Here is a 22268-nt window from a genome sequence, read left to right as displayed (position 1 = left end):
TTGGAGAAGGCCTTTTTGGGTTGAATACGTTTGGAGATCGTTGAGCTTCCTGGATCTGAAGATTTGTGATTTTTCCTATACCTGGGAAGTTTTCTGCCACTATTTTGTTGAATATGTTTTCAATGGAATCTCCATTTTCCTCCCCTTCTGGAATACCCATGACTCGGATATTTGAGCGCTTGAGGTTGTCTGATATCTCTCTCAGATTTTCTTCCATGTCCTTGATTCTTTTTTCTTTCTTTTTGTCTGCTTGTGTTATTTCAAACAGCCCATCTTCAAGTTCAGAGGTTCTCTCTTCAACTTCGACAAGCCTGCTGGTTAAACTCTCCGTTGTGTTTTTTATTTCGCTGAATAATTTCTTCAGTTCAGCAAGTTCTGCTACATTTTTTTTCAGGACATTGATTTCCTTGTATATTTCCTCTTTCAGATCCTGTATACTTTTCCTCATTTCATCATGATGTCTAGCTGAGTTTTCTTGTATCTCATTCAGTTTCCTTAGAATTATCACTCGAAATTCCTTGTCAGTTATTTCAAGGGCTTCTTGTTCTATAGGATCTAGAGTATGAGATTTATTAACTTTTGGTGGTGTACTTTCTTGATTTTTTGTATTTCTGGTGTCTTTTTTTTGGTGTTTATTCATTGTGGCAGGGGGTTTCACAGTCCACCGGTTTGAGACTAATGACTAACTAGGATGTTGCTGTGGTTGCTAATTTGGTATGGCTCCCGCCGTGACTGCTCAGTTGGCCTCTAGTGTCTTGTGTGTGTGGTTGTCTCGGGTCTTGGGCTTCTCCGGGGATCCACCTTTCTGGTCAGCTTGTACCCTGCTGGGCTGGTGGATCACGTACCACAGGGTGTGTGATCTCTGTTGAGCTTTCACTTTCTGTACAGGACTTCTCCCCGTTCCGTGTGCTCTGGCCCAGGCTGTTAGATCGTGCAGTGGCGACCCCACCGGGTGTGTGGTTTCTGTCGAGTCTCCCCCCTCTGTGCACACTGTGCTGGGCTGGGGCGTGTCTTCTGCACCCCTCGTCTATCAGCTGGGCCTTCAAGACCCTGTTCAGCACCGCCTCGCCCAGGAAGTCTATCAGGTTTCTGCTAGGCACAGACAACCGGTCTCTCTGGGTGCCTTTGTAGCACTGTGTAGATCTTTCTCGGGTCTTGTTCACCTTTGTGAACTCGGTATAAACCGAGTCTAGTGCCTGCCTGCAGCCTGCTCTCCAGCAGGTTCAAGCGGACCTGGGAACTCTCCTACCACACTATTCCCAACCAGAAATTCGTTAGGCTTTTTTCCAAACTGGTGGTCGCAGAGATGTTATCTGCCTCCCAGTAACAGGAAGTTTACCGGGGCCGGAGTCCAGGGCGTGGTGGAGTGACAGTCGGCCCGCCCGTACTTTCTAGCCCTCCCAACACTGGTCGGGACGCCCCACACCCCCAGCCCCGCCAGAGAACCGCGGAGGGAGTGGGAGAGGAGGCCGGCCCGCAGGGTCCGGAAAGCCCCGCGCCAGGCCAAGCAAATGGGCTCAGTGATGGCCGAGCAGGGCGGAGCTGCCCGCACCTGGGAAAATGGAGGCAGCACCGGGGCAGTGAGTGGCCTGGTGGTGCAGGCGGGAGCCGCGTGGGCCAGGGATCACTCACAGTGCTGTGCCAGGTCGGGCGCTCGCTCTGTCTCTGGTTTGTTGCCTTCCGTGTTCTCGGCGCTGCCGCCTCGGGCTGTTCAGTCGCGGCGCCGCTCGGGCGCTCCCAGGAATCTTCTTTAATGCCGGCCTGAAACCTCGAATCCTGAATAGGGCAGCTGGCCGCCTTCAGTGCGGCCCCAGCCTCCGGGATCCTGGCTGCATCCACAGCAGCCCTGGCGCCGTGTTCCCTGTTTCAAGACTCGCTTTTGCAGCTAAGAATCAGTTCTTTTCCTGCTCCACACTTCAAAGCTGTTGCCTGTAAATGAGGCAGCCTCTCCTGCCGGGGGCAAAGTGGCGTTGAGCCCCCACGACCGGCCAGCAGCAGCAGTCCTCCCTTAAGAGATGGCCAGAGGAAGGTCCACAAGTTTCCCGGCTGCCTGAGGCCCAGTGGCCACCTTTTCCACCTCAGCTACTCCGCGCCAGCCGCCGCAGCCGCCGCCATCTTGAAACCCTTTCCCACATGAGTTTTGGAGGGGACAACACATCCAAACTCCATCACTGGTAGAGAATGAAAGCCTGTCGTTTTCTGTTGTTGCTGTTATTTAACAGCTGATACAAGTGTTCTCGTGGTACTACTGTACTGCTTAGTTACCCCAAACACATTATTTTTTCTCTGCATTGATGGTATGTCATTTTTTTTATTGTTAAGGACTTATGTGTGAATAAGTGTAATAAAATGATTGTTCATTTATAGCACATAAATTCAGAGTCAGAAATGATTGTGATGTCAAATGACCACAGATTGTTCACATGGGTGGCTGAGATAGTGACACTTTAACTTTCTGATGGCCCAATGCGTGCAAACTTTGTTTCATGCACAAAATTATTAAAAATATTGTAGAATTTACCTTCAGGCCATGTGTGTAAGGTGTTTATGAAACATAAATGATTTTTGTGTATAGAATTGGGTTCCATCCCAAAGATATTTCATTATGTATGTACAAATATACCAAAATTAGAAATACACTGAAATGTGAAGCACTTCTGGTCCCAAGTAGATAAGGGATACTCAATCTGTACTATTAAAGCCCTGGCATTAGAGAAAATATTTTAGAAAGAAAATTTCATGATAAGCATAGCTAACACTTATAAAGCACCTAATAAGTGCCAGGCACTGTTCTAAGCATTTTGTTTATATTTTTAATTTAATACAATAATTCTATGAAGTAGATACTACTGGAAAATGGGAGTAATAGTAGTATCTACTTCATAGAATTATTGTATTAAATTAAAAATATAAACAAAATGCTTAGAACAGTGCCTGGCACTTATTAGGTGCTTTATAAGTGTTAGCTATGCTTATCATGAAATACTCCCATTTTCCAGATGATAAAACTGAAACACAAAAGTGTTAAGCTACTTGCCAATGTCTTATGGCTGAGATTTGAATGCAAATCTTACGTCTGTCTTCAAAGTGCGTGGATAGATAATAGGAGTCCCAAGATGAAGCTATTACAGTTGAGAAGTAGAAGTCACCAAATATTTCAAAAGAGGTGAAGGAACTAGCAGAAAGTGAGAAGAAATGGGCAAAAGAAAAATCAGGACACAGTAGTGTAACAGGAAGAACAATTTTTTTTTTTCAAAAGGTTGGGGTGAGGGTCATTCGCATTTAATTTTGCTGAGAGATAAAATAAAATACAGACTGAGAAGTGTACCCCTGAATCTGGTAACAAGGAGAAGATTGGACTGCAATTTCAGTGGTGAAGGGGAAGGAGAGAGCGCCTAAAAGATGAGTTTTTGAAGACATGGTTTCTTTGTGATGTTATGGCATGTGACAAATGTAGAAAGAATAAAAGAATAAATGAATGTAAGAATGTAGTTTGGTAATATGGAAGAACAGAGAGGAAGAGAGAGTAAAAATGAAGTTAGAGAAGTATGAAGTTCCACATTACAAAGTTTCTTATATTCCTGGATCTCTCCATGAGAATAATTGCAGTAATTGCTATTTTGTGAGCAAATGTCTCAATTTATTATTTCAGAATGACATGCCCTGCAAGGAAATCAGATCATCATTTCTAAAGTATTTGATGGGAATAAGTAATAAATAATATTTGTAAATTTAGTCCCTTACCTTTGCATATTAAAATTTTGGTAAAAACAGAGAATTGATAAATCTTCATGTGTAGGTTCTTTTAATTGAAGTTAAATTTACATATAATATTTTATCTATGCATTTTGCACAGATCTTAAGTGTATCATCTTTAGATTTTGATTTATTATTTATCTTATTGTATCAGAGATTTTAAATAATTCAGACTGTGATCCATGTAATGTCTATTCAAAATTATTTCTCAACTATGAATCTTACTCTTAGATCTCCCCAGAAAAAGAAAAAGAAAAAGAAACCATCAAATTTGGGAATAGAATGATTTGATTAGCACTTTGAAATCTTTAAGTGCTACACAAATGTAAAATATAAGATAACATGTACTTTAATCATTTTTATAACAAAACTTCCTCCTGAGGGATTATGAAAAACTACATTAATAAATTATATATATATATGTAAAACTTTTATATATGATAAATATCTCAGTAGAAAAAAATAGCTAGAATTTCCAAAGAAAAAAGAAAACGTATTGATTGACTCTAGAGAAAATGTATTATCTTCTTACTATTGAATCACTTTTAAAGGTCTTCTTGCCAGACCATTACTTTGCTATTACTTCTCTTTGAACTTAAATGGTGGACTATGAGAATGACATGTTTCCAATGACCTTACCCCTGTTGTGCAATGATTAATCATTCTGAATACAAGTTAAGATCAAGCCATGGGAAACTTGTCTTCTCCCATCTAATTTGATTAATGAGTTTTATGGCTGAGATGCATTGTGAAGAAAAAGTTAAAAGTACCTGAGGCAAAGTACAATTATGGCACATCTTACATAATTTTTTAGGGAAATAGAAACAGTCTTGGACACATAAATTCCATGCTTACGAATGACAAGATCATCTATCCAAGGTAGCTACATATGATGACAAAAGACTGCGATATCCTCTACATCCTGAAAATAAAAACCTAATTAATCCATACTATTTATTTTCTTGTTGATAGCTACCAACATACTCTAGTAGCCAGTGAGAGATTCATGCTTCTTTAAATTAGTTTCTTTAAAAGCCCAATAGCATCAATCTTTCAGAAGTAATTAGGGTTATTCAAATATTGATGTTGTCAGTCATAAGACAATGCAGTTCCTTACTTAAGTAACAGTAAAATTGCATTTATAACATTTAATTAGAGAATGGCCCATGGCAGCTTTTTGGACCTTAATGATTCAGTGAAAGATATAATAATCTCTTAAGACAGTCAATTGAAAGTAAAGAGCAGCTTTGGCAATTTAAAAAATGTCAATAAAGAGCTACGAATAGACAAATAAGGAAAATTATTTTTGTCACATTGTGGACAAAATTCTTATTTGCACTGGGACTTACATTACCTACTTTAAAAGATATGACAATTAACCCTTGTTTATAAGGATCAGATATTCTCTCATGACCTGAATTTGTAGACATTTTCTAATATATTCTTTATAGTTTGAATATTGAAGCTCTTTTGACACTTACTTCTGAAATAAATTTTCTTCTTCAAACTTCCTTACTTTTAAATTTCCTGTCTGACATTTGTGTACATCAAAATTCAAGTTTACTCTTATCATTTACAGACATCTTTTACAATCTCCCTTACAGAAACAAAATGGGGAAGATAAAATATTACTGGCCCTGCTACATTCACTCTTAGACATTAGAATGTAAGGTAATTCTGTCCAGAAATAATGACCACTGTATTAGTTTCCTAGGACTGCCATAACAAATTACTGCAAACTTGGATTGCTCAAAGCAACAGAAATTTATTGTTTCACAATTTTCGAGGCTAGGAGTCCAAATTGAAGGTGTTGGCAGGGCCCATGCCCTCTCCAATGGCTTCAGGTTAAAAAGGCTTTAGGGGAGGATCTTGCCTTGCCTCTTTTTAGCTCCTGGTGATTGGAATCCTTGGCATTTATTGGCTTGTGGAAGCAGCACTTTTAATTCTACCCTCTGTAGTCACATAGTGTTCTCCCTGTACCTGTGCCCAAATTTCCTCTTCTTATAAGGACCCCTGTCTTTGGAGTAAAGTCCATTCCAATCCAGTATGACTTTATCCCAACATGATTAAATCCACAAAGGCCCTGTTTCTAAATAAGGTTGCATTCACAAGTACTGAAGTCCAGGGCCTGAACATGTCATTTTGGGGAAAAAAATTCAATGCAGAACAACCATCTATAGTAACTAATCATAAAATCTAATTCTTTCATATCAACGCAAATCATTATTTTAAAATTATTTATTAAGTTATTTTTATACCTTTACACATAAAATATTAACTTATCTTTAAAATGATAACTGGTCTAATGTATTTTATAAAAAAAATAGCTCCATAACAAAATGATTTTTAGCTAATATTTCATAACTTCAATGAACATAAACCTTGGACATACTTTTTTATTCCCTTACTAACATGTTATTAAAGGGTAAGTTTTCTAAGTGTATGGAGAAGAAAATTATCACTTATTTTATAATATTTTCTGTTTAGTATTTAAAGGTATTTTCTTCCTTTATATCCTTTAAATCTGATAAAATTTAAACAGGAGCTCAAAGCTTTAAATCTTTGGCACAATAGAATATGAATTTCACTAGAACATCTGTTTAAAAGCAGATTGTATCTATTTATCTATATACAAATAATTTCCAAAAATTTTGCATAATTTATAATTGCATATACTTATAATTATATATAATTGCATATAGTATATAGTTTTAAAACAAGGAAGAAGATTAAGTCATAGGAAAAATAAGCATACAGAAATAATAAAGTATACAGAACTTTATGAAATATATTTGGAGTGTGGATGATTGCTTTGAACCTATCTTCTGATGGACTATAAATTTTTTGCTGAGCTTTCTGGCAGCCAGTGCAAAGAAAGAAACAAACTATATAGTGGATAGTAATTTTTAAAGAAGTTATTTCAAAAATATGTATCTATTTCTTGTAACAAGATTTGAGAAATAGTTCTCCTGTTGGTGATCATAAACTTAAAAATTGTTATAGAATAAACAGTCATTATTTTCATACAAGTGTTATTAATTATAACATCAAAACAATACCTTTTATAAGACTTTTTAAAAAATAATTGCCCTCAATTCAGATGTTGGTGGCCAAAAAATTGCAACCTGTGTAGAAATCTCTGAAAGACTGGCATAATACAGAAATAAAGTTTAAAGTGTCCAGAAATGATTGGACAAGCTAAATATTTAACACAAGTTTCCAAAAATATTTTATCAGAAACCAAGCTTTAGATAAGTTTTGAAATGCATAGAATTCAATTCTACCTTGCAAGTTAAAGACAGTCTATATGGTTGAACAGGACACCACATTTTATCAAAGTTGAAAAGAAATATAATCACATAATAAAGATATACAATTGAATAACAGGCCACCCTACAAATGGAAAGAAAAAAGATAATTAACATAGAAAAATATGCAAATGTTGTTAACAGGAAATTCACAAAAGAATAAGCATAAACTTAAAAGATAACCAAACTCATGGTAAACAGGGAAATATATGATAAAACCATAAAGAGAGAAGCTGTCCTAACTCATCATCAGGTTGGCAAGAATTAAAACATTGATGATATTCAGTCTGGCTAAAAGATGGGGAAATAAGTATTGAGTTACACTAAGTGTGAGAGCATAAACTGGAAGATTGGTTTGGCACAATCTACACAACCTAGCAAACTTTTTTATTCAAACTAAAGAAAAATCCACACACCTACACAAGAGGACATGTATGAGGTGTTCATTGGAGCATTTTAGCACAAGATGGCAAATAACCCTAATGGCCATCAATAGTGGGGTGGCAAATAAATGATCACCTATCTGCACTATGAAACACTGAGCACCAGTGAAAAAGAATGAAGTAAAACTATGTGCAATAATAAGAGAAGATTTTCAAGAAATATTTTTGAGTAAAAATAAAGGGTTGGCTATATATTAGTTAAATGTTGGAGGTTATTTTCCATTTTTGTTTGTGGCACTACATTTCTTAAAGCTTTTTTTAAAAAAGTAAATACAGAGCAGTTTCTAAGTCAAGAGTTCTTCACATTTGTAGCTCTGTAAATAATCAAAATTTCATGAACCACATATAAAAGAATGTTTATCTTTCTGTTGTCCATAACAAAGTCATTTATCCAACTCATACAAAAGTGGTATTAATTCATATGACAAATTAAAGAGAAGGGATGGCAGAGCATAAAACTGGTTTACCTTACTAGATATTGCCATTTAAGATAACTGGTTTATCTTACTAGAACATCTGCTATTAAGCTTCTTACCGGCATTTGCTCATAGGGTGGTAAAAGGTTTTACATAAGCATCAATAGCTAAAGGTTTATATCATGTTCTTATAGTTTATCCCAAAAGCATTTCCAGGCCATGGACTCAGGTAAAGAAAAGGTGTGAACAAATTCATGCTGTTCCAGTAGATTTGTCCACAAGATGATAGAATATAAAAAGTATCAATAATAGGAGAACTGTGCGAAAAGCCTGCCTATGGCTAGTTATAATATATAAATATCTAAGAAGACTGGCTTGTAAGTGGCAAGCTTTTGAGATAAAAAGTCTAAAAAGCTACTGAGAGGAATGTAATCTTTCTCTATTGGAAAAATTTTCTCAAATTGAGGAAGATGACTAGCAGAAAAGCACATTATTCCTCAGTGAATCCGTACCAGCGAGAGAGTAAAAATGGAATGAGGCCCTATCTCCAGGACCATAGTCAGGTATGTAACACTTTGATATTTCCCTACATATCACCTTTGATATTTCCTGAGGAGCTTCAGGCTTATGGTAATGAAATATATATGATCCCCATCTGATATGAAGATAGTCAGGAAAATTCATTTGTATTATTCTTTCTCCCAGAGGATTTGGAAGAGAACTTTTATAATGAACACAAGCAATATCATAATCACCAAGTGGCACAGCGCTAAATAAAAACTATGTGCATAAGCACAGACTTTCCCACCAAGAGTTAAAGGCACAGCAAAGTAAAATGTGAAAATGTATGAATAAAATAAAAGGTAAAGTTTTAAAGCCTGAATTGATGTATCTATTTAATAAGCTACATGTTTCAAAAAATCCATAAAATTAGAAATGTTCACAATTTGCCAGTAAGATTTTCAGCCAAAAGACAGACATTTGTTTCCATTCTTATCACAAAATCTTTCCAATTAAGGAGTCTCATCAGAGTTCTCCTCAAGTGGAAATAGACAGAGGTAAACATCTGTGGCCTAAAAGCATTTCTCTGCTATGTCCTTGTGACAAAATCTTCCAGGTAAGTAATGAATATACCTTTTGAGAAGGTAGGGAATTTCACTAATTAATCAATTAATTCATGCTGCATAAAATTGTCTGCTGACCATTGGAACCAAAGTTGTTCACATGACTTAGTACCTAATCTTTGAGAAAAATATCCAACAAATGGTACATTTCAAAATACAAATTGGAAGTTTTGCCTTGGTGTTATCCAAAAGACTGCCCAAACCAGTAGTTCTATTCATTTCTGCATTTCCTTTGAACATGTTAAATGAAATACGTATCAAAGAGTCAAGTATTGCTTGAACAAAATAAAAGTAAAAACATGTTTAAGTGTGAGGGTATGGTTTCCTCTCTGATTGTAATCATTTACCATTTATGAGTGGAGTGTGTGTAAGTGATTCTCGTGGAAAATGTCCAAATCAAGGAAGAACCTGAAGACATTTTTAAAAACTGAGATCACTCTATAGTGATACAGCAAACAAAATAATAATGTGGATAATGGTGTAGATGTGACAATACTAATATCACAAACAAAAGCTATAATTTACGAAGAGCTAAGTGCCAGACACTGTGCAAAAGCACTTTATATAGATTTACTCCTCTTGACAACCCTGAAAAACAGATGTTACTTTCTTCATTATGTATAACAGGAAACTGAAGCTTGGAAAAGTTAAAAGACTGGCCCAAGTTCACACAGCTAAGAAGTGTTTATATTGGGACTCAACTTATCCAACTTGGGTCTAAAACCCATGTTCTTTAACAAGTAGGGAGCTGCTAAGTCTTAAATCAGGTGTCTCTGAAAGACTATTGAATTCAAACTTGGTCTTTCTTGTAAATGCTTTCAGGAATTTATAATACAAATATTTATTGGTTACATACTCTCTGCCAGTCTTTTCTAGGTACTGGGGCTATATCGGTAATTACATTTTTTCAAAAAATTAAACATCCAATTTAGGTCACAGAATAATTTTTGTCTGGATAAAATCTAGTTCTATATGAACACTTTTCACGTAGGAAAAGATATTGTTGATTAAAAAAAAAAAGCCAAAATATGTTAACCATTCTAAGCAGGTATGCATAAGATTATGATAGGTTCATAACCTTGCACTGGCATCATGATTAATATGGTTTAAGGAAAATATATCCATTTAAAATGAGATTCACAGCATTCCAATCAAGTAGCAAAATTAAATTAAAAGAGGGAAAGCATAATAAATGTTGTCATTTCCTAAAGTTTAGTAGAACTTTCCCATTTCTTTTCAGTTTCACTTTTTAATCCTGAAGGCATTACCTCAGTGTGTATACATTTATGCTAATCATATACCGCAGCCATGGGTTCTTCTATCAATATGAAATGTTTTGTACTTGCTGTTTTTGTGCATCTTGTATTGTTATGTGCAATATACAAAATAATGTGTCTAACTATGCCATTTATGCTTTTGAAAGAAAAAGCAAATTACTTACTGAAGAGAATGGCATTTGCATGCATGTGTGTCAGCTTTCAAGCCATTTCCTTCTACAAAATATTGCTTTCTACACTTAGAAAATGCATCCATCCATCAGTTACAAACCATTTCAAAGCACTTTATGAATCTACAGAGCAAAATGTACTTATCTTACATTGGCAGTGTCCCAGCTGTTACAAAATTGCTATTGTCCTAATACTTACAAGGCAATTTTAGCATCAGTTAATAATTTTACAGGATAGATAACTTCTAAAGCATTATAAAATGACAGACATTAAACAATAGCAACTTTGCATTTTTTGAAACAGTTCATGACAGCTTAAAAACTAAAGTGATTTTAATGTATAGTCTATGCAGTTTTAGTTTCTCATTGACAATTCCTTTAGAAGATAAAAATGTGAAAATCCTTTTAAATAGTAGGTGAAAGAATAAAACAAATTTATCTTTAAAAGATACTCAGTAAAAATCTCAATTAGGAATAATGTCTCAAATCTTTCTGTACAGATAGTAGGTGAAAAGAATTTGAATTTATTTAGGCAGAAAAAAAAATGATGGTATCATTTAATGGTAGGGTACCACAAAATAAAAAGGCATATCTATTCATTAAAGCTTATACAAAAAGAAAAATACAGCGAACAGCATTTTATATAAATCAGTATGCATTATTTCTTTCTAAACACTGTTTTCTATCAATCTTAGTTTAAAAGCTTCAGTTAAAGGAAAAATCTGGGTAAATGTAACACATGTGTTCTCTCTTACTCCCTTTGTTTAAGTTGTTGGGATAGCCATACAACCCATTTTTGGCTGGATATTTTACCATTCACCTTTGATAGCTAATGCCTTGATGTACACAAAATAGAATAGCTCTAAACAAATTATATTAATTGGTAGTTTGATGCTTTACACGTGTAATCTAGGAGAAAAATTCTTTTAATAAGAACTAGTGTGCATCAGGGGCTATTTTCATAAATAGATTTATTAAATAAAACCAATTATTCCACAAATGTTCACAAAAACCCAAGAAATCAACCACATCATCTAAATACACACCAAATTCCCTTAGTGCACAATTATGATACTCTTCTCTATCACCAGGAACATTGATGCCTCACAGGCTCATTGCACACTATGCTACTTCAGAAAATCAAGTACAAGTGGACTTTTCAAATGATGTAAATTATCTTCACATATTAACCGTCTATGTCTCAAAAATATAAAACGTTCTGTAAGAAGTTTGCATAATTTCAGCCCTTCTAATGGCACCAGTATGCCTAAAGATGTGTAATCTGAAAGTCTCAGGTGCTTTTACAGTATACATTTACTAAACAGTTGTGTAGTATAAGACATACAAATCCTTTTTTTTTACTCTTTCTAGAAAGAATACATGTGGCAAAATAAATCAAATAGTCAGACATAGTGTCAATTGCACAAAGGCAAGGACCATGTCTTTCCCAGATTATTCTAATTCCTATCAGCGCACACAGAGCCTGGAACATAGTGTATGTATCACAGATGTTTGTTGACTGACTGATTGATTGAATTGCTCTGGTTCTAACAAAACCAACCATTTTTAATTCTATATTAGCTACTTTTTAATTTGTATTTTAAACATCAAGCTTTTTTTCCTTAGTGTGTATATATATATATATAGACAGTAGTTCTCAAAAAGAACCCACTTGACTCTTTGTGCCAGAAAGAAACATAATTGAGAAACAAAACTTCCTGTTAAAAAACTATTCCATAATGAATTTACATGTCACTTACAAACTTCAAGATGTCTTTCTCAAAATGGTTCATATAAATATTATGAAATTGACTCATATTTTCAATGAAAATATGGAAGATGAAGGTAATATTAGGTACTTCTTTCCTTTTGCCTTTGCTAACATGTTTATTAATTAGTATAAAATGTAACGGGTTATGTACAACATAACTGAATAAAAAATAAATAATTCTTGGTATTGAGAGACTAACATTTTAAAGAAAATTGTAATGTTAAAATGTTTTTTAATTTAATAATTTTTAATATCAATCTCAAAATATGAGAATATGTCTATCTCCCTAATTTTGACTAAGAATATATTTCATGGCAGTATTAATTAATTCCAACTAATTAAGAAACAAAGAAAAACTTATTTGGGAGGAGTGTGTATATTGGGAAGTCCCATTTTTCACAAATAAAGAAGCAGCCAAAGACTTTTCAATATCTTTTATCACTGGACTTTAACGTACTTTAGACTCTTCAGCATGCAATCCTTGAAGTGTGTTTATGAAATCTCCTCCTAGAGTAGGACTTAAGCAGGTTTCCACTTTCCACTTCTCACCATTAAATGTCCATTCTCCATTACTACCATTTAGGTTTAACCAAGTGAGATGACTCTTTCTAGTCCTGTTCTCAAAAGAGAAGACCAGACATTTGGCCTGAAATGCAATGAACCTGAATTTATATTCTCAATTAAACCAGGAGCCAATACCTAGAGATTAGACTGCATCACTGGGGAATTCTACTATATTTTTAAGTATATAACTAGAAACTTTCAATAGATATTTATCATGTTGTTGAGTCCCTAAACCTAAAAACTTGTTGCTAACTTACCTTTCTTTGTAGACTTTTCAGACACACTTGCAGTGCATGAATTATTAATGTAAACAAATTACATTTTGAAGTTGTTTGTATTATTCAGATTCATATCAACTGGTTTTAGGCAAGAAACACTGAAGAGCAAAATGTGACAATATGAGCAGAGAAATCACTTAAAGGAGGTACTAGCATGGTGTTATACATTTTGAATACAATTCAAGACACCACACTATTTCCAAGAAATTGGTCTAAAATTCATTTACCTGAAATGTCCATCAAGGATTTCCCAGTGCTTTGGTTGGTCTAGTCTAAAGCAGGCTGGCCCAAATCTGGGGAGGAATGCAGATTATTTTGACTTCTGGGATGTCCTATACACTAAAGTCAACCTGAATTCTGCACCTCTGGAGTTTGCTAAGAGTCACTCAGCCTAGTTTATCCCATGCCCATTTCACTGAAACTCTCATTTTGAACAGTTGCCCTAAAGCTATTTGTCTACTGATGGAAAAAGTGTCTCTATTTGGTGTGAATGCAACTTGTTAGAAATAAATTTTCAACCTTGTTAGTATCTACCCACAGCTTTATGTTGCTCTCCACATCACTGTAACACAAGCTGAGATTTTCTGTAGAAAACTTGATTAGTATATTTAATCTGAGCCCTAAAATGACATTAATCTTGCATATATTCAGTAAGGTGTTGATATTTCAGCATGCTCTCTAGAGCCAGGATACCTACATTTAAATCATGCTTAGCATTTGTGCTGTGTGGCCTTTGGAAAATTGCTTGACCTCTCAAAACACCTTCTCTTCTGAGATGGAGATGGTAATGATATTAACTACCACAGAAGGTTGAGTTTAACTGTAATAATCCATATTAAGTGCTTTGAACAGTGTCTGGCACGTATTAAGCACTCAATACAAACTAGTTATTTTTAACATGCTTTCCTTCATCATCTCCTACCTATTAAAATCTATCGTTTATCAAGGTAACTTAGAAATCTATTTAATTCAGTACATTTTTGTTAACAATTTCAAACTAACTAGGAAATAACATACTGAGTTGAGTAGATAGTGCAGGGAAATAATTTTATTTGAAAGGAGAATTTTGATATTTGTAATATCACACAACTATTTTCATATTATAAAGTGTACAATTGTAAATCTTACCTCACAAGAAAGCTTTAAAATTAAAACCAATCATTGTTGCTTATAATTGTATGTAAATTTACATAGTATATGATATAAAATATATAGTTTAATAACAATCAAATGGAAGCTTATATAAAAACCATAACTGAAGAAAGCATACAAATTCTTAATGTTTGAGACAGGATGACTAAACCTAGTGAAATTAAAGGGGTTTTAGGAATATAAAGCACATTTCTACTATTCTTGCCATTATTGCAAATGAAGGTATTGATGCTGTTATTTATAGTTTATTCATTAAACTTTCATTTGATTTTTTTATATGTTGAGTAAAGTTTATTTGGGGGACTTATATACCATGAACATAGACTTTCATGTACTTTTTTCCCTCCAAATTTTGACCCAATAGTAATATATTCTTTTATTTATTTCTTGTATATGAAAAGTATTTTAATCTATTAATTCTAAAAATAATTTTTAAGAGTACAAGGATGAATTCAATTTTGAGCAGATTCACTGAAGATCAGAACCTAATTCTCAAATGCAGAATGGATAACTTAAAACACTCATCATATAAAAGAATTACATTGAAAATATATATTTATGGTTTCTCATATTAGCAGTAAAAAAATCATGAAACAAACTCACTTGTTTCAGAGAACTCTTTGAAAGCAGCTTTTGTGTTATATTAGTACTATATAAAAATAGATAAGATAATGTATGAAAATAACATAGTGTCTGGCACATAGTAAGCTGTTAGTACATGTTAGCTATCATAATACATTATCATCATTACATTGTATAAATTACATTATTTTTCAATACTTGTTTCCATCTTGAGTATAAACTCCTTGATCAAGGGACACAAAGGTTTATTTGTGCATGGTAGTAATATACTGAAAAATTGATTGTTTTTCAGACTCTGCTCCCACCCAAACATGTCCCTATTCAGTTAAATCATAACTCCATTCTATATTGTCACCTCGAAACAGTAACAATCCATCTTTTCCTGTTTGTCTGTAAACATAATACTAGCAAAGTTTCTATTGTAACACTTAATAAGAAAATATTATTCAACGGATATTCAGTTGGTTACCAGCTGTAGGACAGATAAACTGTTCTGGGATTGACACTGCAGTTCTCATAGGTGGGGAATACCCAGTAATGCTAAGAAAAAGGTTTTTTTCTTAAGCATGACCACACACACATAAATGGGCAAAAGAATTTCACAAGAAATTAACAAGTTAATTGTATTTTCTTTTAAGATTTAATACGTATCCAAATTGCAACTATTTACCCTAAATTAAGTTTTTCAAAGTTATATTTATGGTAATCTGCAACTCCGAAAAATAAGAAAAATTGAAAAAAAACCCAAAACACTATTTCTCATCTATGACAAAATAGTGAATAAAAGACAGAAAAGTTTTTACAAAAACAGCAGTCTACTCAAGACTGTTGGTAAAAGCAGCTGACACTTTCAGGATGAGCTGTCCTCTTTTTTCTAATGAATTAAATCACTTTTTACCATTTTTGTTCACTATGAATATATGTTTTTGAATAATACCGAAAAATATAATTCTGTAAAAAAGATACAAGTCCAATCTTAGCATATCAACACACACACACACACACACACACAAAATCATAGTTTAAAAGGTATGACTAAACATACGTAAAAAATAGAAAATTAAATTATGATATTTTCAAGGTAAACAGCACCTTTTACTTTTTCTGTACCTGCCAAAATGCCTATGCCTTTGACTCTAAGGCTTTGATTTCTCAACAAACTCTAATATTGTACGAGTTACATTCCACTATTAAATCTTGACAGATATTACTCCAGTTGCCCACACTCATCTTTTGATTCCATCTTAGTCTTAAATAAGAAGGTCTTTAAATTGCTAACATTTCAAATAATGGAGATAGAATTCTTATGACAGAAAAAGTGTTTCCTTCAAGAATTTCTTGAAGCATTAAGTTACAGGTCACGAATAGCTTTTTCAATCAGATGCCCTCAAATTACAACATATATTTTATTTGTCATCTTTCATAGAAGATCTTGAAGTTATTTATATGTATGCTCCTTCGGTAGACGGTATGTATGATGATTTTCTATAGCTGGTACAGAAAGGCAAAGTGGCAAACTTAAGTTTCTCTATGGACAAACTTTATAGGACTGACAAAACTTTCAAAAACAAGCAGGAAGAAGAATCATGAACTTTGCTATTCATAGATCACTCCACCGCATTTCTTTAATACTGTTCTCAAAGTGATTCATGATTAGTGTACTTCAAACAATCACCATAATATGCATTGACTAGTTGGTGTTTCGTTCATGCTATTGTGATACAAATAATATATAAGATATCAACCTCACCCTCAGTGTAACCAGGAAGATAATGTCAAACTGCTGGGAACAAACCTGAGAGCATGGATAATCAGGCATTAAAATATACCCAGTGGTCTGTAAGTATGCTGGGGGTAACATTATTAAGACCCTCATGGGCATCTTGAGAGGTATTCATGTATGAGTTTCTTTCTCTGCAATACTTCTGATACTTTTACCTAAGTAAAGGTTAAAATAATGCCACTTAACAAAGGAGGAAGAACAATGTTAGTCCCTTCCTGATGGGAAAATAGAAATCCCTTCCATCCCTAGGGGAAGAAGCAAAGAAGGGAAGACAGCATGAAAGGAAAATCATGAGGTCATCATGAGTGTCCTTTCTTAACAATCCCCCATCCCCAAAGAGTGGGGGAGCTGGGAGTGGTACACCAGTGTGTGTGTGTGTGTGTGTGTGTGTGTGTGTGTGTGTGTGCGTGTGCGTGTGCGTGTGCGTGTGCGTGTGTGTGTGTGTGTGCGCGCGTTGTCACATACAGTATTTATTTCAATTTGGACAGACACTAGCTTGCCTAAAATAATTAATGACTTCAACTGACATGATATTGCTTTTCAGACCCCTGGAACTAACTAACCTTGATGCACATTGAACATGTTTTCTCAGAACACTTTTATAACATGTTTTATAACCATAATGCAATTATTAAAACCAGGAAAATGATAATAATACCGTATCATTAACTAATACACAGAACTTACTAGAATTTTACCAGTTTTCCACTAACACCCTTTTTTCTGGCCTACGATCCAATATATTGTCATTTGTCTTTAGGGTCCTTCAATCTGTGACATTTCCTTTGTGTTTCTTTGCTTTTCATGTTCTTGACCATTTTGAAGAATTCATGCTAGTTATTTTTTATAAAGTTCCTCAATTTGCGTACATCAGATGTTTTCTTATAATTATATTGAGGTTATGCTTTTTTGGCAAAAATAAAACTAAAGCGATGTTATGTCCTTCTCAGTACATCACATTATAAGGTATGTGATGGCTTAGTGGGCACTCAAAAGATGGAATTATCACTCCATAATACAGAATTATAATCATATTGATAAAATTTTAGGAATGAATTTCTGACCTTTATTTTGTTTAGAACTCAGAAAAGTGTTGTATGTGAATATAGACATCAAGGACATGCAATCAGATATGTCAGGAGTCAAACTCCATTAAGTGTAATATTGGTAAAAAATGGAAATAATAAAATCTAGCTATCAGTACATAGGATTTGAACTTTTCTTAAAGTACTAAGAGAAGATACTGAGAGTTAAGAGTTCTGATTCTGGAGTCAGAAAGCCTGGGTTAAAATGCTGTTTCAAACATATTGGATATGTGACATCAGGCAAATCAGTAACTTCTCTACACCTCAGTTTCATCATCCTTATAATGCAAATAATAGTACCTATCTCTTAGGATTGTTGGATGATTAATTGAGATAGTACATAAAAATGATTAAAGGAGAACCTGAACTATAGTAAATATTAAATAAATGTTAGCTATTTTCATTAACATGATTATTATTAATACTATTATTATTATTAACGTTTATTTTGCTTTTGTTCTTAAGAGGAAAAAATAGTTTTAAAAGTAAAAAAACAATACCATTATTAATTCCTGGTAATATTTTAAAATAATTCACCATGATTTTTTTGTGAGCTATTTTAGGAATAGGAAGGAAAATTTTTATTTTTATCTCCTAGTCCCTTGAAAGAGAGAGGAATCTCAGAAAGAAGCCTAATGTTGTACGTAGTTGAATTTCAGAGCTAGAAATGTCAAAGACTGCTTCAGTATTTCTAAATCTGGATGCAGATTTATAATTTAATCATTTTGAAGCCAATCTGAATAGAAAGGCTTGAAAGGAAAAAAGAGGCTTATAGCAACTTCTTTGGTCTTACCCCAGAGTGACCGTGCCTCTAGCCCAGTCGCCTCTCTCCCCAACTCTCCTACTGCCATCTCTTCCAAGATCACTCCAATTGTACTAAGCACTGTGCAGGCTCTCTCTCACAAGATCCATGACCCAATCACTTAGTTCCAGTGATATCTAAACCTTTCCATGTGGGTGGAGATTTCTGTGCTTGAGAGAACCTGCCAAGAGGCCAAGGGGCACTGAGTAACAAAGAAAGCTTACAGACACCCTAGGAGTAATCACTCTAAACTCAAGGAAAATAACAATAACTTTTCTCCACACAATGTTTTTCAGAAAGTTTGGTTCTACGAAGAATTTTGCACAAAAACAAAATCAGCTTAAAATATGCATTGTCGCTTATTTTTGAGAAAATATGAAACAATCAGAAATTTTGAAAGTCACAACTGTCCACAATATAGTGGTATCCTCACCTGGTAGATGGAGGTGTAGTAACTTAAGTGAAAATCACCCCAGTCCAACTATATCTTACGGGAAAATGGGAAAAATCAGTCAAAATTTAAACAGCATCATTTCACCTGCCTGCAGCTACACGAATGGTCACACTTTTGCAAATACACTGTCGCTAGGGCCTAGTGTATAAATTTTGTTGTACACTTAATCTTTTCCTCAAAGCCCCCCTCTGGCATTCTCAAGGAGGTGCTTCACTTGTTTCCAGGAACAGTTTTCCCTTCTATTTCTAATTTCTGCTCACCTCACGGAGCTAAGGTACCCATAAGTCACTTGAAGGAGATGGCAAGCTACCATTATTGATGCCTTTCTCTACCATACCCCCTGCTCCCTCAGGTTGTGAATTTTGCACAGAAATCTGTCGCTGAGTGGGGAGTCGGAGATAGTCCTTTGCCCAACTCCAAGTGGAACTTTGGTGATATTACCAAGATGATAATTCTTTCAACTAATTTGTACTAAAATATTAATGACTTTCATTGTAAATGAGGTTATTTGGGGCTTTAATGAAATTTAATAGAGGTTAGGATGAGATTTTTCACCAAAAAGCCATTGCAGGAGATTGTATTAATGGTGTAGCTTTATGGTGCCTTTTAAAATGGAGATTTGACCTTAATGTTGCCAAACAGATAAAGTAATAAAAGTCTTGGCAAAAAAAGAGAAGAAGAATTATAGAAAAGAAAGAAAAAAAGGTAAAGATTCATTTTTGCTTCTTTTAATAATTAGGCAACCTCTTGAGTAAACCCATAAACTCAAGTTTTGTTTTATTTTAAGCTTTAAAATGGGGTTATCGATATTTGCCTATTTTAGATAATAGGTAATAATTACAAATCATGGTTATAATGCACATTTTATAGATTTAAAATGTTTTGCAAAGGCACAGTGACCTCCCAACTTTGCTGAAACTTAGTAATTAGTTAAATGTCACCTTTTAAATTTTCTTTTACTTTCTAAACAAAAAGCAAATACTTTCACCTTCAACTCTAATTTCCTTATACTCTGGAAAATTTTCATTGAACTAATATAAAACACCCTGATTCTCACCTCTGCTCTGTGGCAACTGAAAGCGTTCCTTTGATTTCAGGCATTGCTCTTTAAACTCCAAAGTAGGTACTATAAATCACATTCTGAGTTTGAGTCTATTGAATAACAGGGGTTTTAATGAATTCAAAGATAAAATATATCATATATATGTTCTCCTAATCTGTAGGCAGCCTTGATATTCAAAAGAAAAATCAGAGTCCACATTCTCATTCTTATGATTTTCCTTAACTTTAGATGATATTAATTTAACATATGACTCCATTAAGCTCCCTATTGGGTAGGGAAGAAGTTATATTCTTCAGGGAAATAAAAGAAACAGAGAGGTCTCTCTGGTGCAACACTAGCTGACAACAGGAAAGTGACAGGCATAGAGGTGACTAATAAAAAATTTCTAATTTCAAAACTAAGACAGGAATAGAACAAAAGACCAGTAATTAAAAGCTATTTTTTATGAAAAATTATTCATGTTAATATAAAATAAAGCTTTTTTGGCAGTAATTCTTAGCTTATTAATTCTGGTACACTATAACTCTGCAATAAGATATTTACAACTTAATATAGAGAAGGTTCTTTATACAGCAAGCAAAATGTTTCCAATTTCATTTCTCACCCTTCCTGCATATGCCACTCATCATAGAAAAAGGTGTTCTCTCTTTGAAACCTTTTTGTTTGAGAGAAAAAAAAATAGGGCTCTCAAACTAGACATGGGCCCATTCTAGGAACTGCACTATCTAGATATGTCATTGTATATGACATTGAAGATTTTTGGAAGGTAACTTGGACTGAGATCCATTCTACTGAAATGAATAGGGGAAGGAACTCTACTTTTCTGGAGGTCTTGGTGTCTCAAATGAAGGGCATCAATTTGAAGTATTTTAAAATTTAAATAAGAAAACAGAAAAACAGCAGAACTCTGGTTAGTGAGATATGGCCAGGATGTGAGGATAATGAAATCATTTGTACCTATCTATGAAGTCCAAGCACTAGCTAAAATCTTCCTAACATCAACTTATACTTAACACACCTCAACTAGTTCAGAACCTTCTAAAAATATTCTTAAGTTTTTATAATCAAGACATACCACTGGGATTTTTTAAAGTAAGAAATGATCTATCTCACAACATTGTATAAAATAGTTGTCTTGCAAAATAGTTCATTTTATTTAAAATGTCTATCCATAAAACGGAAACTCAGATTTTGGTGTACAATAATTCACATTTCATTTGAAATGTTTGTTCTAAATATTTTAATTTTTAAAAAGATGTATTCTTACTAAGAAAAAAACTAAAGTTTGGTATAAAATGATCTTGAAAATAAAATGTCTTTGACTGTTTAAAGATTGCTAAATTTTATTAGTAGACTTTTAATAATTTAAAATAGTAAAAAGAGTATCTTTTATTCATTTTCAATAGGACAAGGCAATATTAGAACAAGACCATTCCATCAGAGAAGCTTGATTATTTTCTCAGTGTTTTAAATTATGCATATGATTGGTGACACAAATACATGTTTAAGTGGTTGCAAATTTAAAAAATCAATATTCCCAAAGAACTAAAATTATGCCCAATCATAAATAACAAATTAATTCACCTGCATATTTTGATCTACAACTTACGCTATGAACATGAACATTTTACAAAAGAGAAATATCTTTTTACATCAACTTGTGTTCATTATATTTCATACAAATATAGCTCCAATCAAACACAAGTCTTTTCAAAGAGAAAAAAATAGAGCTGTTCACCATTCTGTTCTTCCCCAGATAATCTGGTGTGAGATGTGGACTGCCATGTTGCACCAAACCCACAGCAACCAGGACCCATTGTTCCCAAGGGAAACGTAGCCTATGCGGGAATGCAAGGGTGTGCTCTGCAAGGAACGTGGAAAATAGCACATGTCACTACTGTACAGTACACAACAGACAATTATGATTCAACTGTCCAAATTATAATCAGTTTGACAAATGTCCACAAGCGTCTTCATTCTATTTTATATTTTCCCTAAGACAAGGCAATCACACAACCAGACAATTCCATCAGGGAAGCTTGTTAGCTGCTTAGTCTGTTAAACCCTGGTTGCCATAGCATCTAGAGTTGAAAAAGCTGCAGATTGGCATGAAAAAGCATGTCGACAATTGCCCTGTCACAGCATGCAAGCCAGGTCTGCTCAAAGGCAGCACACTACAAGTTTTCTTTCCCAGTTTGCACTACCCCATGCTGTTTAATAATATCCATTTACTGGTATTG

The 22268-nt window shown here is 34.2% G+C and overlaps 1 pseudogene; it reads left to right on the top strand.

The window, feature by feature from the left end:
- The first annotated feature begins 8393 nt into the window (after nt 1–8393).
- LOC134372722 (protein VAC14 homolog) overlaps nt 8394–22268 on the top strand; it is a 39242-nt pseudogene continuing 25367 nt past the window's right edge.

The sequence above is a fragment of the Cynocephalus volans genome, chromosome 3 (assembly GCF_027409185.1).
Source record: "Cynocephalus volans isolate mCynVol1 chromosome 3, mCynVol1.pri, whole genome shotgun sequence".
NCBI classification, from domain to species: Eukaryota; Metazoa; Chordata; class Mammalia; order Dermoptera; family Cynocephalidae; genus Cynocephalus; species Cynocephalus volans.
Note: the sequence above shows the minus strand (reverse complement) of the source record. Positions and strands in the feature narration are given on the sequence as shown.